Here is a 20133-nt window from a genome sequence, read left to right on the forward strand (position 1 = left end):
TTAAATTATTTAAGATCAGGATGTTTTTTTAGCACTTACGAAGGTGAGGTGTTATACGGACCACCTAGTTTATTAATTTTTAGACTCACTATATAACAAATATAATATATATATATATATAACTTCTAAAATTCATATTTTATAAATAATTCCAATATTTATCAGTTTTATACAGATTTTGCAATAAATTACCGAAGTTTGATATTAAATTCGTTATATATATAAAACTAAGTCATTCTTCGTCAAAATAATTACTTTAGGATTTTTTAGAATTTCAAAATTTTCATCTTGATCTTTTATTTATCATAACGAGAAGAAAAAGACAAGGAGTTAAAACAGAATACCAAAAATAATGATTTGAGAACTATTAAATAAAATATACATTTGAATATTACATGTAAGAAAAATACTTTATCTTAATTTACCTAGCCAAATTTTACGCTAAAATATTCTAAAAACTCATAACTTCGAACCAAATTAATTCTGACTTCTCGATGATTTAAATTTTTGCATTTTATAAATTAATCATCAATAAATCAATAATCAATAATCATCAATAAATTATTATGAATAAATATGTTTCATTAATAATTTTATAAATAAACCCATTATTTATCTTTTTTATAATAAGTTTGCAATAAAATATCGATGTTTGGTATTAAATTCTGTTTAAATAAAACTAATTCACTCTCCTTCAAAATTATTTAGAATTATTTTGAATTTAAAAATTTTCATCTTGATCTTTTACTTAACATTGTGGAAACAAAAAGACTAGGAATTAAAATAGAATGTCCGAAGAAGTGGTTTCAGAACTATTAAATGAAATATACATTTGAATATTACACATCTGAAAAATATTTATCTTAATATACCTAGCCAAGAATGAAGTTAAAATATTATAAATACTCATAGTTTATTCTGATTAAAATTAATTCTGATTAATCAATGATTTTAATTTTTTCATTAATAGCATAATTCTTACTATTTTTATTTTTGAATAATTTATTTCCTTTCATATGATATATATAATAAATATCTCCACTGTTAGAATTTTCATTCTAAAATTACGGTAAAATACCAGGCAGCAGTCTGTCCTGCGTCTGTAGTTTACGGTAAAAAGCGTTTTTTACCTTTATTGTTTTGAAACTGTTTTTACTACTAGTATAAATTTTTAAAAAACATTAAACAAAACTATACGGTTTCTTAACTATTAACCACTAGCATGATTTCAAAACCAATTTACTGAATATTAAAGCTAGGCTTTAGGTAATGGGCATTGGAGATAGATAGGTGGTGGTTGAGTTGGGTTTTATTAAATGAATCGTGAAATGTGATTTAATTAGTTTATCTAGTTGTATTCCCTATCGTAAGATATGGAACTTTTTTGTGGTAAGCAGTTCTATGGTGCTGCCATCAATGCTTGAAAAAGAATATCGTATTATAATACTCCAGGATCACAAATTGGATACTGAAAACGCTTCACGTGTTAAAGAGAATAGAAGGAATATTGTGGTAACAGTGCTGAGACACGAACCCCCATTCTGTCGGTCATGAGATTGATTGATTAGCTCTCTCGCCTATAATTTGTACCCAGTTCCAAGGATCTAAGTGACTTCATTAGGTGAACTAGTTGGTGCGATAAAGTTCTGGTTGTTTAACCATATTAGCTGAAAGCACTTAATAAGCTGTTTTTGTCACAGTTATCATCATTTTATAGTTATTTGATTGTTTTGATTATGATAAAATAACATTTAAATAAATAACATTTAACCATTTTTCCGGGAAATTTCTAATATTGTGAATCAAAATTTAGACATTTAATATAGAGGGAAATAGACTACAACTAAAAAAATAAATTTAAATCAAAGTGGTGAGTAACTCTTTGATAAAATTTTTTGGAAAAAATTGACGGAAAATCAATAATCATATTTGCTATGCTTTTAGTGGTGTTTGGTTTTTTTTCCCTAAATGTTTGCATTTTCGACACTATATTATCTACATCGTGATTTATTGAACACATTTCTCTTCTTCACTTTTAAAATAAGCTGTCAATATGACACTACTATATTTATCAGGTTTTCCTTCAGTCCGGTATCAGCTATTGTCCGGTGTCCGGCACATAAAGTTTTATTGAAACACCACGTTTTAAGCATATTTTTTCTAACCTATAATTTTAGATTCCCTTAAACCTATAGAGGAAGGAAAAAGGATTTTTTTAAATCATAAAGAAACATTTCTAATTGTCACCTTTTCAAACAAGAATGTTTTTTCGCCTTTTTTATATGAGAGCAACATCTACATTTGTTGACCGTTAACGACTATTGCGTTTTATTGCAATATTTATCAGATACCACGTTACATGCATATTTCTAGAACCTTTTTTCAGAAATTATTTATTTATTTATTGAACTTTTATTAATTACACGTAGAAAAGAGTAAAATTAAGTTTTGTATTTAAAAAAAATAACTTTTTCATCTCCTTTACACTTGTTCTTTATTATTCCTTTTACTGTGATATAAAAGAAACATTCTTTATCATTCCCTTTATTATAACTTTTTCAGAAAAAAAGAAACATTCTTTATTTATCTTTCCACTTATTATCACATTTGTCGATAATAGAAACATTCTTTATTTATCTTTCCATTTATTATGACATTTGTCGATAAAAGAAACATTCTTTATTTATCTTTCCATTTATTATGACATTTAAAGATGAAAAAAAACATTTTTTATTTATCTTTCCATTTATTATGACATTTAAAGATAAAAAATTAAAAACAATATTCTTATTTATTTTTAGTCCAATCATTTCTAAACATTAACATTCTCCTTTTACGACACTTGTAAAAAAAAAAGAAATATTATTTATTTATATTTCCACTTACTATGACATTTTTGGAAAAAAAGAAACATTCTTCATTTATCTTTCCACTTATTATCACATTTGACGATAAAAGAAACATTCTTTATTTATCTTTCCATTTATTATGACATTTGTCGATAAAAGAAACATTCTTTATTTATCTTTTCATTTATTATGACATTTGTCGATGAAAGAAACATTCTTTATTTATCTTTCCATTTATTATGACATTTAAAGATGAAGAAAAACATTTTTTATTTATCTTTCCATTTATTATGACATTTAAAGATAAAAAATTAAAAACAACATTCTTTATTTCTTTTTAGTCCAATCATTTTTACGAGACTTGTAAAAAAAAAAAAAAATATTATTTATTTATATTTCCACTTACTATGACATTTTTGGAAAAAAAGAAACATTCTTTCTTTATTTTTTTAGCAATTTTTATATTTATATAAAGATGGAAGTATTCTTTATTTATCTTTCCCCTTATTATGACATTTGCAAAAAAAAAGAAACTAATAATACTAAATAGTATTTCGTTTTTTTATTTTGACATTTGTCTGGCTGCCAAATCATCCACGTTTACTTAAAGATTTTATTTTTACTTTTAAATAGATGGCAAGCTGTATCTTTTAATATTTCACTTTGGAATTATTTTATTGTAAAAGTTTTTAATAACATTAGATATAAGTAATTTCAACACATAATTTAAAAACTTGGTAATAATTTTGCGTGGTTCTTAAATACTAATGAAATCTTTTAAAAAATCCTCTCAAATTGTCACTATAATTCTTATTTCCCTACAGGTACAAAACAATTTCCTAAAAAAACGCTTCATAATGATAGTTTTGAATTTGTACATGAAAATAACATACAGTTTTTTCCACTTAGTTAAGTTGTTATTTATCTTTTTAACTATTTCTGAAATACAAGGTGTTATAGCTGAACTCAATTTTTTATGTATATTTCAGATTTTTTTTCAATTAGTTTATTAGTTTACACGGGCCGCATGTGCAAATGTTTACGCTGGGGAACTGTTATTTTTCTGTTTCTTGAAAATTTTTAACTGATCTTAGATACTTTTAATGGTGCTGATTTCAAATCTGCAATCGTCTTCTTTCCATTCACAGTCTTTATGCAATCTAATAATATATTTCTATCCAGGATTTTAATAAAATTCACTTCAGTGAATACGTATTGTCCCCACATCTCTGTTACATAAGGAATAGTAGAAAAGAGGTGATAATGCATTTCAGTATACGATGCGATCCATTAATTTAACACTGTAGAAATTTCGAATCATATTACGGTAAAAAGTACCGGTACTCAGGGTGCTGGAACTTTTTACCGTAAAACTCATTTTTACCGAACCATGTTGCGGAAGGAAAATCTGATATACCGTAACTTTTCCAGTAATTACTATAATGTCTCTGAGTAACTCTAACTAAGTAAATATTAATGTGAAATTAAAGTAAAAATGGATTTTACGGTAAAATTAATTTTACGAATGATGCACTCAAAGTGCCGATACTTTATACCATAATTTATTACAGTTAATGCTGTTCGTCTTAATTATTATTTTCAAAAAAGCAGACAAGGGTATATGCATGTATATGAACCTATACGTTCTTTTTAAACTTTTATATTGAGAGAAAAAAATAAAACAAAAATATCACTTAGAAAAAATCTGTAAAATTCCGTACAAAACAATATTCAGATTTGAGAACTCCAGACTCAAATTAGGTTGCGTCAAATACTTGTATAAATGCAACATGCTGAACAAAATTACAGAGTAGTGACAAATCATTTAGTTATTTGAGAAATTGCTATTAGGTGTTAGAAACTTTATCGATAAGCCCTGTGATCCCGGATTTAAAAGTTTTCGAACATTTTTCAAGTCATTCAAAAATTTTCTGTTATAGCATGCCATAAAACTGCGAAAACTTACTCTTCCTTTTAAACTATTGCAAACTTAAATGATGGATTTCATTCATTTTGTTGGAAGGCAATAAAGTGAAAGAATTGCATCATACTTTATTGTCAGGGTAACAGCTGCGTTTTAAGTTTATGCCTCTTACTGTTTCTTTTGGTAAAAACGACATATCGATTACAAACTTTTGTTACTTTTGGATATACCATATTTAAATTAAATAACTTTTTTTGCAGTACTATGTTTTAAACAATACAGAAATAATATTTTTCCTGATTAGTTTATATTATTGAGTCCTTGTATTTTCTCAATCAAATTCAAAAAGCCTCAAAAAAAATTTATTACTCCTTAAATCTAGAAATGTTTATTTTTCTGAAGAAAAAAAAGTTTTTTTTTTAAATAGTCATAAGTATGGCAATTATATATACAATAGACGATTAATAATAATGTGCTACCCTCTACTTAGTAGATACAAAACAAATCTAAGACAAGGGTTTGCTTTGTTGAAAAAAACCAGTTTAGTAAATGCTCATTGTTGTTGTTGTTGCTGTTGTTCATTTACGTCGCTCTAGAGCTGCACAATGGGCTATTGGCGACGGTCAGGGAAACATCCCTGAGGATGATCCGAAGACATGCCATCACAATTTTAATCCTCTGCAGAGGGGATGGCACCCCCGCTTTGGTAGCCCGACGACCTGCACGCTAAGTTGAGCACTTTACGGTAGCACAGTTTAACGAGGACCATTACCGCACACCCTCGGTCCCTACGCAGACTGATCCAAGTGGTCACCCACCCGCACACTGACCGCAGCCAGTGATGCTTGACTTCGGTGATCTGATGGGAACCGTGTCTTAACGATCAGTCCATTGCGGGGTCATAAATGCTCATAAATATATAAACGATTGTTGATTCATAATAATGTGCTGCCCTCTACTTACTAGATATAAAACAAATCTAAAAGAAGGGACAAATGCTAAACACATTCAAATAAATAAATAAAAGAATTAATTTTTGATGAAGTTAAAGCTAATGATACAATTTCGTTCGAAAAGTTATAAAAATATAAAATAAAAAAGTTCTAGCAAAATATTCTAAGAAAGTTTCTTTAACTATCACGCTATTCAATGCAATCATTTATTATTCCAAATTTAACAAACAAATTTAAATTTTGAATGAAATTTTACAGCGTAATTATGAATCTCATCTGAATAATAGTAAGCCTTATAATACTACTTTATACTCATTTAAATATTTTTATTAGTAAAGTGCTTTAAATTTAAATATGTTTAATTATAATTTTCTCCTGTACAATACGTATTTTTGTTCTGTTAAATACTATTTTACATTTTCTCGTATTTTTACACTTAGTTTTGCAGTTTTCAAACCATATCAATACAAACAATTATTGCAACATTTTACAAAAGATATATTTCACCGTCAATGCTTCTTCAAACTTATAAATTAAATATCTTATCTATTATTCATATTCTAACTACCTTATGAAATATTCATAACATTTGCATAAACAGTTTCTGAGCTTTAAAACTTAAGGGTAAAGGGTAGGATATTCCAATTTTCGTAGATATTAAGCGAAATTAAATAAATCTAACAAAAGATCGTATCCTTATGGCTGCTTTACTAAACAAAATTATCGCTCAACTCATAACTGAACTTAATTAATTTTATGTCTCGTCTGCCAAAAAAAGTTTTTTAGTAAACATGTTGCTTTGTGATAAGGTTCTTGCTCTTTTATGTTCCAGAATTAAGTTAATGTAGGTTTAGACTAAGTAGAGTATTTTATAGATAAAATATCTACAAGTTAAGTTTTTCTTAAAGTCGTCAAAAAAAGTAATATTTTTATTGCAAGGGTGTTTGAAATATCGTTACACCTCTAAATGATTTGAGGTTAAATCGCATAGATTTGGGTTTGAAAAATTCAAATGTTATTTTTGTTATTGTTGTTGCATACTTTTCTAAAATATGGTATGCTGTAAAAAATAAAAATAATAAGAATATCACGGGAAAAATTTTTGAGGCATTTTTGCATGTAGATATTTTTGACGAAATTGATTTCTGGGAGATGCTCCGATAGAACATTTCCTCAAATTTTGGGAACAACTATCACGTTTTTGAGAAAGCGAATTTTGGAAAAAGCAATAAGATACAACATCATATTGATCAACATAATTTATAAAAGAATAAAAACAGTGAGCGGTTGAGAGTAATTAGTCTTAAAAAGTAAGTGCTCTAACCCCTATACCATCCCATCATGAATAAATGATTTTAAAATTAGGTAAAAACTATTGGAGAACTCTTCGAAAGCACTGAGATGACTCACACACAAAGAAAGAAAGTTTTTGTTTTTTTCATATATTTGAGAATTCGAGCTTTGTTAAATACCAGTGAACGAATAAGAACAATAAGTCATCGAAATATGTAGAATACGATTAAATAAAATAATAAACATTGAAATGCAATAGACTGATCACGCATCGAGACGATTAATTGGTTTTCATTATTAACTTTTTTAGAACCGGATAATCGAACAGGTTTCAGTGTTTTCAGCTTGCCTTCCACAGTTGAGATTCCTTAGATTTTGATAACGTTTTTGTTTTATTCTCGCTGAAATATTGATTGAAAAAATTAACGTGGATGACATCGTTTTTGATCAGGATTCTAAATATATATTAAGGGTGGTGATTATGGATTATCTTCTGTAAAACACTTCACTAACTATAACCTTAACTCCTGTTTTATAGTTATCCCCTGATTACATTTCTTTACTGTATCATTCTCTTGTATGAGTGTGTCGTATTCCGTTTTCACAGAACGATAAAATGGATGTGCTGTTTTCTTATTATTTTTATTTTTCCATTAAATCGCTAGAAAATGTAAATAAGGGTCTGAACATTCCAGCAAATGTGTAGATATAAAGATAAAATATGCCTTCCGAATACGAACAGTTTTCGCCGTCGAAAAACTGGTTATTGTGCAGTTTAGAAACTAAACGAATAAACTAAACCAAGCGGAATTATGAAAGAATACACATTAAGAACAACAAAGAACAAATTGAAGGCATATGGTCAGTATAGTCGTTTAGGTTGGAAACTATAGAAACTAGGAGAAATTGGACATTTTTTCTTGTCGAAGAATTTTGTTTCCGCGGGAAAAAATATACTGTCGGTTATATCAATAACAATTTCGAAAGAAGAAAATGCTCAAATTACCCTGAAAGGTCTTCTATTGGATAAACAATCTGGTCGCCAAACATTTGGCAGATGTGTGCTATCGTAATTCAATGCTAGACACAATACGTGGCAGTTAGCAGTTAAAATCGATTGAAGACATCAAAGCTGGCTTAAATTTTATAACATAGCTTAAATTTATCGCTTGAAAATCGAAACAATTAAATACCTTTTCATAACTTTAAAGAATTGTTTATAAATCGTTTGAGAATGCAAGTTATTATTTTTTTTAATTGAAAAGTTCACACGTAAACTTATCGTAATAGAAATAATAAAGTAGCTTCAGTTTTCTAAAATTTAGAAGAGTATTCGAAGAGTATTTAGAAGTTTAGAAGAGCCTAAAGCTATGTCGTTAAAATCGGAAGAATTTAGAAATTTTTGATAACATTTAAGAATTTTACCTCTGTTTGTCTCTGTAGAAGAAAAATCGTCTGAATACAAACTTATACCGTGATTTGAATAATGATTAAAAAATTTGATAATGATAAAACCATAAATAAGCTAAAAATTCTGTAGAAAAAAAAATCACCTGAATGCAAACTTATATAATGATTTTATTGATGATAAAAGCAAATTGACAAAAGATGCATAAATTCTTTTTTTATAACGTAGCCTAAAGCTATTTCTTCAAAATCGGAAGAAAAGAATTTTCGATAGCAATTAAGAATTGTACTTCTATTTGTTTCTGCAGAAAAAAACTGTTTGAATGCAAACTTGTATTATAATTTGAATGATGACGGAAATAAATTGATAGTCATAAAATATTAAAGAAACTTAAGATGGCAAAAATTCTATATCATAGCTTAAATTTATCTCAAGAAAATCGAAAGAATTAAATACCTTTCCATAACTTTAAAGAATTGTTTATATTTCTAAGGAAATCGTTTGAGAATGCAAGTTGTTATTTCTTAATTGAAAAATTTACAAGTAAACTTATCATAATAAAAAAAATAAAGTGACTTATGTTTTCCCAAATTTAATAGTAGCCTAAAGCTATGTCGTTAAAATCGGAAGAATTTAGAAATTTTTGATAACATTTAAGAATTGTACTTCTGTTTGTCTCTGTAGAAAAAAAATTGTCTAAATACAAACTTATATCATGATTTGAATAATGATTAAAAAATTTGATAATGGTAAAGCAATAAAGAAGCCAAAAAATCGGTAGAAAAAACGCATCTGAATGCAAACTTGTATCATAATATATTTGAATGATTATAAAAACAAATTTATGGTCATTAAGCATTAAAGAAGCTTGAAATGGCAAAAATTCTGCATCATAGCTTAAATTTATCTCAAGAAAATCAAAACAATTAAATACTTTTCAATAACTTTAAAGAAGTGAAGTTTTATTCGTTCAGTAAAAATATCGTTTGAAAATTCAAGCTGATATCCTTATTTAATTGATGAATTAACACATAATTTGATATTGATAAATAAAGTAGTATAACTTTGCTTAATTCTGAATGAAAAGCTTAAATTTATCACTTATAAGTTGAAACAATTAAAAACAATTCGTATATATTGCTTAAAGAATTGCAATTCTATATTGTCCTGCAGGAATATCAATTGAGAATTGAAGCTGATATCATTATTTAATTGATGAATTATCACATAAATTGATGATAATAAAACAATGAAGTAGCTCATTAATTTGCACTGAATTGTAGCGATGCATTTAAAAAATAAACAGTAATAAAAGAAAAGGAAGTTATTTTGTTAAATAAATATTTTTTCGGCTAATAGAGTTCATTAAATTGATGCAATGAATTATTATTATATTGATTAAGTTAAGTGATTAAAGAATGAACTAATTTATTCATTGGCATGGGAGTATATTGATTAATGATTTTAAAAGGAAAATTCTAATAAGTAAGTAATTAACGCTTTAGTTACTTATTAATTATAATTCAAATAAGGATTTAATTAATTAATTTAACTGTCTTATCTTTATACAAATAAAAGAATTAAAATACTACTAATTTAGTTGTATTGTTTTAATTCGAGGCAATTTAAATATATTAATGACATCTAAGTTAATTAGCATTTATTATTGCTGAAACTTATAGTTGGGAAAAAAACTCATTACTATTAATATCTATTCATTATTTTAGTGATGAGAACTAATACATATTTTAAAAACATTTAATCTAAAATTATTTATTTAAAGCATGTATGATATTTTTAACTGTCTTAAAATTAAATGTGTGTAAATTTGTATCTAATTTTTTTAATATTATTTTAGTAGTTACTAAAATGACTTCTAAAATAATATTAAAAATTTAAATTGCTGCTCAGTAATATTAAAAAATAGGCATAAATTTCTAATTAAGACACATTTAATATTGAGATAGATTTATGATTGAATTAATAAAGTTTAAGTATTTAGAAAATATCGCATATGACTACATATAAACTTTTTTTCCGATTTAACCTTTTATATATNTATCTATACATATATATATATATATATATATATGCAAGGCATTGCTCATATCTTTCTTCTTACATTTCCTGATTTCTTTAAGGTGTAATAGCTAATGCATCAACCTAACTTCTTCATGATGTATATCATAAACTCATAAATAATACAATACATACATTTATTTGTGCAATACATATTCAATAACATAATAATGTATATCCTTCAAACAAGCCCTTAATTTTATGATCTTGTAAAAATAAAGCCAAACTCTTGAAATGTTAGGGAAAAAAAGAGCGCCAATCACTTTTAAGAGAGAAGCATATTTTGAGCAACAAGCAAGTGATATTACTCTTCCCCAGATTTTGACAAGATATTATTTGACAACATCATAAAGATATAAATAACTTCGCCTTAACCGTGAGTAAAAGCACTCTAGATGTAGTTCTTTGGGTCATTTATGTCTCCAAACTCTACAAGTGTTCCGTTTGGAGCTTGTCAATTTTTGTCAGATCTATTGTGTTCAATTCGACGAACTTCCATAGAAGCTACAACTATTTAATTAAACTGTCATATTGCTCAATATATAATAAAATTTTTATGAATAACTGTGTGTTTTAACAATGAATAAGCATCCTGTAAAGTTTATTTATAATGCATAGTAATATGTTTTTGAGTTATTCTATATTTTATTGCTTATTAAGTATAAAAAATGGAGTTTATTACATAACATATTCATTTGTTTATTTGTGTTAGTCTCTCTTAAACGTTTTTAAATAAAATTTTATTTGTTCATCTGCCAGTTTATTTCAACACCAAAAAAGGTGGCAACTATACACCATTTTTTTTGCTGCAAAAATTATAATATAAAGCAAGAATCATTAATTTTGGCTGTTTATTTGTAATATTTCTTAAAATAAAATTAGTTTATTAATGAAGCATTCACACAGAACAAATAGAATATTAATATAAATTCGAATAAAGCTTAACGAAACCAAAGCGAATCGAAAATAAACATTTTGAAATTATTCATTAGAATGGACGGATTTATACACTGCAAAAAACTGTGGGGTTAATTATCCTCCGAGTTATGTGTTGAACAAACCAAAATGCGAGTGAAGGATCACTTTATTTCAGGTTTACACCTATTTGAGCTTTTTATACTCTTAAGTAGAATAGTTAAACACCAATGGAGAGGAATAATCAGATCATTAACACCTCATTAGCTCATACAGCTCATTAACACCTTTCGGAATCTATTAACACCTTTCATTAACACTCGTAAAATCCGATTTGCGTAAAATGTAATTTACCGTAAAATCCATTTTTACTGTGAAATATTATACCATAATTTTTACGGTAATATTTATTTAATTAGAATGTTTCAGTGATTTTACTGAAATTATACTGTAAAAATTGCGGTATAGCAGATTTAGTTCCATAACATGTTATAGTAAAAATGCATTCCACGATAAGAAATACCAGCACCCTGAGTGGCGGTACTTCAGGAATCATCAGGATTATCAGGAATTATCCGGAATTTTTCTCAATGTAGTTTTATAATCGCGTCACTTTCAGTCTATATGTATGTTTGCTTCATTTAGTTTTATGTTTCTTGCAAAACCTTTTCCTTGCAGGACTTTTGCATACTCTTAGAAAATTAACTATTGCTAATACAAGTAGTAGTGTATATTTCAGAAAATGAGAAATAAAATGTTTTTTATTGTGCTAATTTTGAGCAACAGTCAAAGATTTCATTTTAATATTTTTTAATTATTTTCACTAACTATAAAACTCAATAACTATTTATTATGCAATAATACGATTTTAAATTATTCTTTATTATATTCACATATTCTTGAAGCAGAACGCTTTCTTTCATAATAGAAACCAATTTCTTGTGAAAATTTCAATATATACCATTTGTGAGATTTTTCAGCTGTCAGTTTCCGTTATGTGCCCATCAATAAAAATGATTTGAAGATTCTATACTGAAATGGCAGGAATTTTTGTTAGTTTAAATGGCAGGCGAGCCTTCCAGAAGCAAATTTAATCTTCAAAAGCATTTTATGTATGACAAATTCTATTTTTTTTTATATGGTAAGCAAGGATATCGTAACTTTAGGAGATACATATCAATTTTAAGATGTTCTTACTGTTTTTTACATTGTACTTGGGATACTTTGAAATAGTAATTTATATTTAGTTTGAAAATTTATTGAATGTTTTTTTTTTTTTTGCATTGACTTATATTTAGATCTGCGAATTTTCTGCTTAGATACAAAAAAAATTTCGATTTGATAAAAAAAAATTATTCGCGATAAAGCGAATTTCGAAAAAAGAAATTAATATAACGGGTCCCAAACTTTCGAATGCTTTCCTGACTAAACTATCGAGACTATATTTTTCAGATTCCCCCACCCCACAAATAATTAGTGCTCAAGAATCCGATACCATTAAAAAAATATTTTTTTATTTTTCGTGAGGAAAAGTACGTATTAGATTTTGTAATATAGTTTATTAATATTTAACATCAGTTAATTATAATAATTTAGCTAACACGCATTCAGGGTGAGGAACGTTTTTTTCAGTCACTATACGTAATTTCGAACATTAGAAGATTGAAACTATACAGCCAGCTACACTATAAAGAAATCCAGACAAAATTCCGGTAAAAAGTACTAGCACCCTAAATGCTGGTACATTTTACCCAAAAATAAATTTTTACCTTAAATTGTTACGGAACAAAAAAAATTTGATGTGCCGTAATTTTTACAATAATATTTTCTGAATCACTGTAATTAAATAAATTTTGCTGAAATTTCATGTAGTTAAATAAATTTTCACTTTATAAATTACGGTATATAATGTTTCGTAAAATGGAATTTAGGGTAAAATGGGTTTTCTGGTGAAATGAATTTTATGGATGTGATAGTACTTTTTACAAAAATTTTATCCGGAATTTTTTACAGTGTACGTAACACTCTACTCCCAATGTTAACGAGTATAGCATAAAATTTTTTAATAATTAATATAAAAGACTGAACTTGCCTGTATTTTCAAAAGAAACCAAAATAAACAAGGACGTGTTTTTTCTTTTTTCTGCACTGAGAAAAAAAGTACCGTCAAAACTACCAGAATAAGGTATAATTCACCGTTTCTGTCTCTGGGGGAACACCAAAAAGCTCTGTTATTTTTACTGACACGGTTTGGCAATGATTTTGGTAAAATTAATAGTGAAATATAATTTTATAATATGTGATTAAATTTGGTAATTAGGGCAACACTTGATATTTTGTCATAATGCCTAAGAACATGACATGAAAAACATTTATTTCATTAAATTTACTTTGCGGTTTTGTATTTTTTATTAAATGTGTGGTAATAATAACTATAATTTGGAAAACCAGAATTTCCTGTAAACCGTTTTAATAGGAATGGAAAAATTACCAAATGAATGGTTTAAGTAGAGTTTATTTTACTGTCAGAATCATGATTTTTTTTTCTTGCCAAAAGTGTCATTACTTTACAGTACGGTAATTCTACTAGTTTTTTTTTCCATGCATGAACTCGTACTCGCAAATAGCATTTTTGAAAATAATTTTTTTCGACTATTGGAAACTATAATTCGGAAAACCAAAATTTCCGGTAAACCGTTTTAATAGGAATGGAAAAATTACCAAATGAATGGTTTAAATTGAGTTTATTAAATTTTTTACTGTCAGAATTATGATTTTTTTCTTGCCAAAAGTGTCATTACTTTACAGTACGGTAATTTTACTAGTTTTTTTTTCTCCATGCATAAACTCGTACTCGCAAATAGCATTTTTAAAAATATATTTTTTCGACTAGTGGAAATTTTAAATGATAAAAACAAATAATTTTTATTGCATGAGATAAAATTATCGATTTTTTGGAAAATATGTTTAAGGAATCTTTCCTTAGTTCACTAAACATTACCAAGAGAAAAGTAATTATGATCCATTTCATTTACTTCTCGATAGAAAAAGCTTTAAATTTAATTTCTGTTAAATCACTTTTTTTACTCTTGATATCGATCTGAAAATCGAAATCTGAACTTATAAAGCGTTAACTGATAGATCCCGCAAATAAAGTTTCGGTAAACCTAAGAAAATAAAGAGCAAAAAATAAATAAAAAATAAAAATTCGTTCTCGGGAAAACTAGAAATTTAATACTTTTTTCTTTACTTTTTGGAAAAAGACTTTTAACTGCAATGGACAATTTTTACTTTTTTAACTCATTCCGTTAAAAGCGTAGAAAAAGTTAAAATTTCCACCTACTGTAAAAAGTACTCAATGAAAATGAACCCCTTGATTGGCTTAGTTATAGTGTTAAAGGATTCCAAACTGCCCCAACAATTTCACGGTTCGAAGAAAACCAGACATTTTTAGGATTAGAAATTCTTTCGCAAGAAAAGATCGTTTATTTTTTGAATTCTATAGCTTAAAAAATCTAAGCTAAGCCCTTTACAAACCTTGTATTGATTTCAATTACTATTGTTTTCTATTCAGCAATCGTTTGCTCTCTAGTGCTTTCTGCCCTTTATATCTCAACAAATATTTATTTTACTTAGATAAATAATAAGAAAATATACTTTTACTAAGATACTATACTTTTTTTTAAATATTTTTTTATATTTATTATTACATCTCTACACAGAGAAAAAAAATCTGGTTAAATTACCGTATTCTATGGTAATTACATTTTGGTAAAAAAGAAACATATTTTGATTAATGAAACCAAAATATACGGTATTTAAACCATTCATTCAGTAATTTATCCTTTAATGATGTAAATGTTTTGCAAAAAAAATCATTGTTCTTATTATCCCTTATTTAGTAAAAAAATACAAAAATTGAAAATAAATTTACCCAAATTACGGGGTTTTATGCCATGCACTGAGGTTTCATAATAAAATTACAAAATTTAACCCTTTCTCCAACGTTTATCTCACATAACATCATATAAAACCATATTTTATTAATAATTTTACATTTTATAACCATCGTTAAATGGCCGAACCAATATAGATTTTACAACTGATAATGTTCAACTCTGTAGCCTAGTAATTTTGAACCCAATCCAGAAGACAAGGGAACTTCTGGATCAAAAATTGGGAGAAACTTTTCTTTTGTGGAGGACTTTTTAACGAAACCACGACAACCTCCCACTGTTAGCTCACATGGGTAGGAGACTCTAAGCCATGATCCGTCTACCACTGAGGATATTTTACGTCAGCACTGTGGTCGGTGCGAACCATGTGCGGAATTTGAATCGACCAACCATCGCTGAGATTCGTACTGAGATTCCTAATATATGCTTGGAATACATATTAGGAAACGGTTTCGTCAAAAATGAAGAAAGTTTCGTGATATTTGAAAATCTACTTTATTACAGTGCATTTATATCACACACAATAATTTTTATTTCTATTTTTTATTTTCAAGAAATATTTGACAGATTCCTTTCGAATATTTAATTTTTTCCTTTAAAATTACGTGTTTAAAATTACGATATTTAGTTGTAGAAAAAAGTTTCAGAAGAATGGTGAAATGCGCAAGAAGGAAATCAGCAATAAGGGCTAAAATTTTCGACTGCTCACCTGTCTAAACTACTGGGACCATATTTTCCAGATTGCTGCTGCTTCTCATATTCGAAGTTCGAAAAAGCAAATCCACTTTTAAAAAAGGCATGTTTATACAGGGAAAGTACTTTTTGCGTCTCTTGCTATAAAGTAATTAATAGTTAGCACTAAAGATATAGCATATTTGAGGTCACCCTTTTGAACCATTAGCAGTTTTCTGACCAGTAATTTTTGCACAGATATTATGTCATGTCACCACACTTTATTTTATAATTGAATATGGAATTAAAGTATAACAATTTAAGCGATGTGCAGTGCTTTTGCCACATCCTATATCACCCTTGGTATCCTGAACTGAAATCAGTGCAAGTGCAATGACGAGTTAACTCGTCATCGGTCAACAATTTTTGGGATTGAAAAGATTAGTTGACTCATTCTAAGCGATGCACACTGTTTTTGCCATATCCCATATCACCCTTGGTATCCTAAACTGAAATTAGTGCAAGTGCAATGACGAGTTAACTCGTCATCGGTCAACAATGTTTGGGATTGAAAAGATGAGTTGACTCATTCTAAGCGATGCACACTGTTTTTGCCATATCCCATATCACCCTTGGTATCCTAAACTGAAATTAGTGCAAGTGCAATGACGAGTTAACTCGTCATCGGTCAGCATTATGTGGATTGAAAGGATGAGTTGACTCATTACCGGTCAATAATATGCTAAAATCGGTGATTAGTTCATAAAATTCCGATCGTTAGAGCAGAAGTAATTTAAAGTGCTATATTTTTAATTTTAGGCACTGTACCCGAATTTTCGACCACTATCTTGCCTAATCTAATTATGCCATATTCTACAGATTGCGGTATACCCTCAGTCAAAAGACCAAAAAAAAGGTATTGCATTTAAAGTCTGATAGCGTAACTTTAAATTGCATCTGCACAAATACTTTAGAATATTAGATGTTGGTCTCAGAATAATTAACATCTCAGTACGTGAAAGTTCAACTATTAAGTCAAGCTATTAAGTTTTTCTCCTTTTAATTTCTTCACTGTTCATTAAGGGTAAGATTTGAAATAGGCTGTATGCGTTCCTCTTACAGTGCTGAGCTGGTGTGTATCTTTACTGTTTTGTCTACTACATTAAAAAAAGAGATCGGGTTCAAAATAATTTATTCAAAACACGCAATGAAATATGTTAGTCTACATATTATTATCACGCCATAATGGCGTTTTTTATTCATTTGTAACCAAGTCTACAATTATCCAAAGTATTGTCAAAACAAAAATTATGTAAACACAATATTGCATATATCAGCATTTTTCGGAAGCTTCCACAATTCTTTTTTTTTTGTTGTTGTTGCCAGTTTTCTTCGTTGAAAACGTTTAAAAAACATATTCATCTTTAAACCTTTAATTCATACGTGACAGTTATTTCGTAATAAACTTCAACACCACTGTACTTAATATCATGAGTTTTAATAGATCTTTTAGCTGAATAAGGATTGGCTACATAAAAACCTAGCTCGGAACTACAAACCGAATTAGAGCTAGTTCCACCAACTGAGTTTATTTATTTTACAGTCTTTTTCCTGGCATTTGACCAAATCGAAGGAGTTTCAGACTTTTTTTTTCTGTGGTGTACTGTGATGCCTTTTTTTAAGAGAAAAGAAAAGGTTTATTTACCAATTTTTTTAAGCATCAGATTGTGTACATGAAAGAAAGATTCATTGCCAGTTTAACAATTGAATTTAAAATATTTTAGAGATATAATAACGTAGATCAAAACAGTTAAAACGCTTTAACAGTGAAAACGAATTTTGACAGTTAAAACGCTTGACTAATAGTAGCTTCATACTTTCGTTCAATAGTATCGATTAGTGCAATATTTTCGTTCGAATTTAAAATATTTTAGACATATATATAAATTCGTATATTAATATTCCATGTAGTATTCCATGCAGTAATAAATGTTCGGATATTAATATTCGTATATTAATATTCCATGTATTTATTTACGAATTTAAAATATTTTAGAGATATAATTACATAGATCAAAACAGTTAAAACGCTTTAACAGCTAAGACGAATTTTGACAGTTAAAACGCTTGACTAATAGTAGCTTCATACTTTCGTTCAATAGTATCGATTAGTGCAATATTTTCGTTCGAATTTAAAATATTTTAGACATATATTTAAATTCGTATATTAATATTCCATGTAGTATTCCATGTAGTAATAAATGTTCGTATATTAATATTCGTATATTAATATTCCATGTATAATAGTCAATTAAATTCGTATATTAATATTCCATGTATAATATTCAATTAAATTCGTATATTAATATTCCATGCATTTATTTACGAATTTAAAATATTTTAGAGATATAATTACACAAATTAAAATAGTTAAAATGCTTCAACAAATAAAACGAATTTCGACAGTTTAAACGTTCGATAGTATCGGTTAGTGCAATATTTTCGTTCGTTATTACTGGTCGGTATAAATACCTCAGTTCAATGATATTAACTAGAATATAGGCTTAGAAAAATATTATAATTTTTTATATAATAATGTAAGATAAAAACACATTCCAATGAGTTATATTTAATTTATATTTGTTATAAGCCTGAAAAAAAGTATGGTCAAAACTACCAGAATAAGGAGCAAACTTTACCGTATTCCTAGCTAGATGGGGAAACCGAAAAGCTCGGTAACTATTACCGAAGGGTTTTAGTAATTATTTGGAAAAATTAGCAATGAAATATGGTTTTATAATCTGTGATAAAATTTGGTATATTTGGTAATTTTATCAGGATACCTTAGAGCATGACATAAAAACCTTCTATTAAGCTAAATTTATTTTGGGGTTTTGTATTTTTTATTAGATTTGTTGTAATAAGATAATAAGAACAATAATTTTGAAAAACGAATTTCTGGTAAAATATTATCGCATAAATGTAAAAATTAACAAATGAATGGTTTAACAGAATATTAAAGTTTTATTAACCATATTTTTTTTACCAGGTGACATTTTCATACCGTAAATTTACCAGAATTCCTCCCTCTGCGTATTGTTCATAAAAATTTATAGAGCATGTAAAAAAAGGAGTACTCGATCCAATTAGGCCAAAAAGTACAATTTATTAATAATTTCCAGCTAAGACTTAGGAAAATCTAAGACTCAATATGACGTTTGAAAAAAAAAAATTCGTTAATAATTGTTTTTTTTTTTTATTGAATGAATCTTTTTCTGAATCATGAGTTAAAATATTTTTAAGCACGCCTAATATATTTTTAAAAATGACAAAAATGACAGAATATGAATGAAATTGATTAATTACTGAGAAAAAAAAACATTTTTTGGGGTGGGACGGGAACTATTTGGCCAATGCAAATATATTTTTAACGTATCAGTTTTTTTATAAGTGACCAGATTGAAAAACTGATAATTGATTTTTTTTAAATAAGTAAAATAAATGGTTGTATTTAATACTTAATCAGTTTTTATCTCATATTTTTATCATTTAATGAAAATATATTATATGATTATAATCATAATTTAAATTATACTTTTAATATATATATATACATCATATTAACTAAAAATATATATCGTATATATTTTTAATTTTCAACAGCTTATTATTTTTATTTCATCGAAGAAAATGTTCAAATTTAAAATGAATAAAATAAATAAAGATCGTAGAGCTTTAAAAAAAATATGATATTTTAACGTATTTGTTCAAACATTCCTTGTACACAGAAACATTTTTCTAATATGAAAATTATATTTTTGGCGAAATGACATAAGTAATAGGATCAATAACAAATGTCCTTCTTCTAATTTTTAACTCGTCCTTGAACATGCTATCAATCACAACAATTAAAAGATAAATATAGAAAACCAAATTTCCCATGATAATAAATAGTTTTTATTTTTTATATGTATTCGTTTATTCCGATGTTTATGATATTTCTCAAAAGTATTTAATCTATTTTAAATTGGATGCACCATGGCAACAACTTTGCAACAAACCTTTTTTTTAGGGTTTGTTTAAT

At 27.2% G+C, this 20133-nt stretch overlaps 1 protein-coding gene across 1 annotated transcript in view; it reads left to right on the plus strand.

Annotated features, from left to right (window-relative positions):
- Positions 1 to 20133, plus strand: part of LOC107450569 (small conductance calcium-activated potassium channel protein 1-like) — a 640664-nt gene that overhangs the window by 441617 nt on the left and 178914 nt on the right. The window lies entirely within an intron of this gene.

The sequence above is a fragment of the Parasteatoda tepidariorum genome, chromosome X2, assembly GCF_043381705.1.
Source record: "Parasteatoda tepidariorum isolate YZ-2023 chromosome X2, CAS_Ptep_4.0, whole genome shotgun sequence".
Taxonomy (NCBI): Eukaryota; Metazoa; Arthropoda; class Arachnida; order Araneae; family Theridiidae; genus Parasteatoda; species Parasteatoda tepidariorum.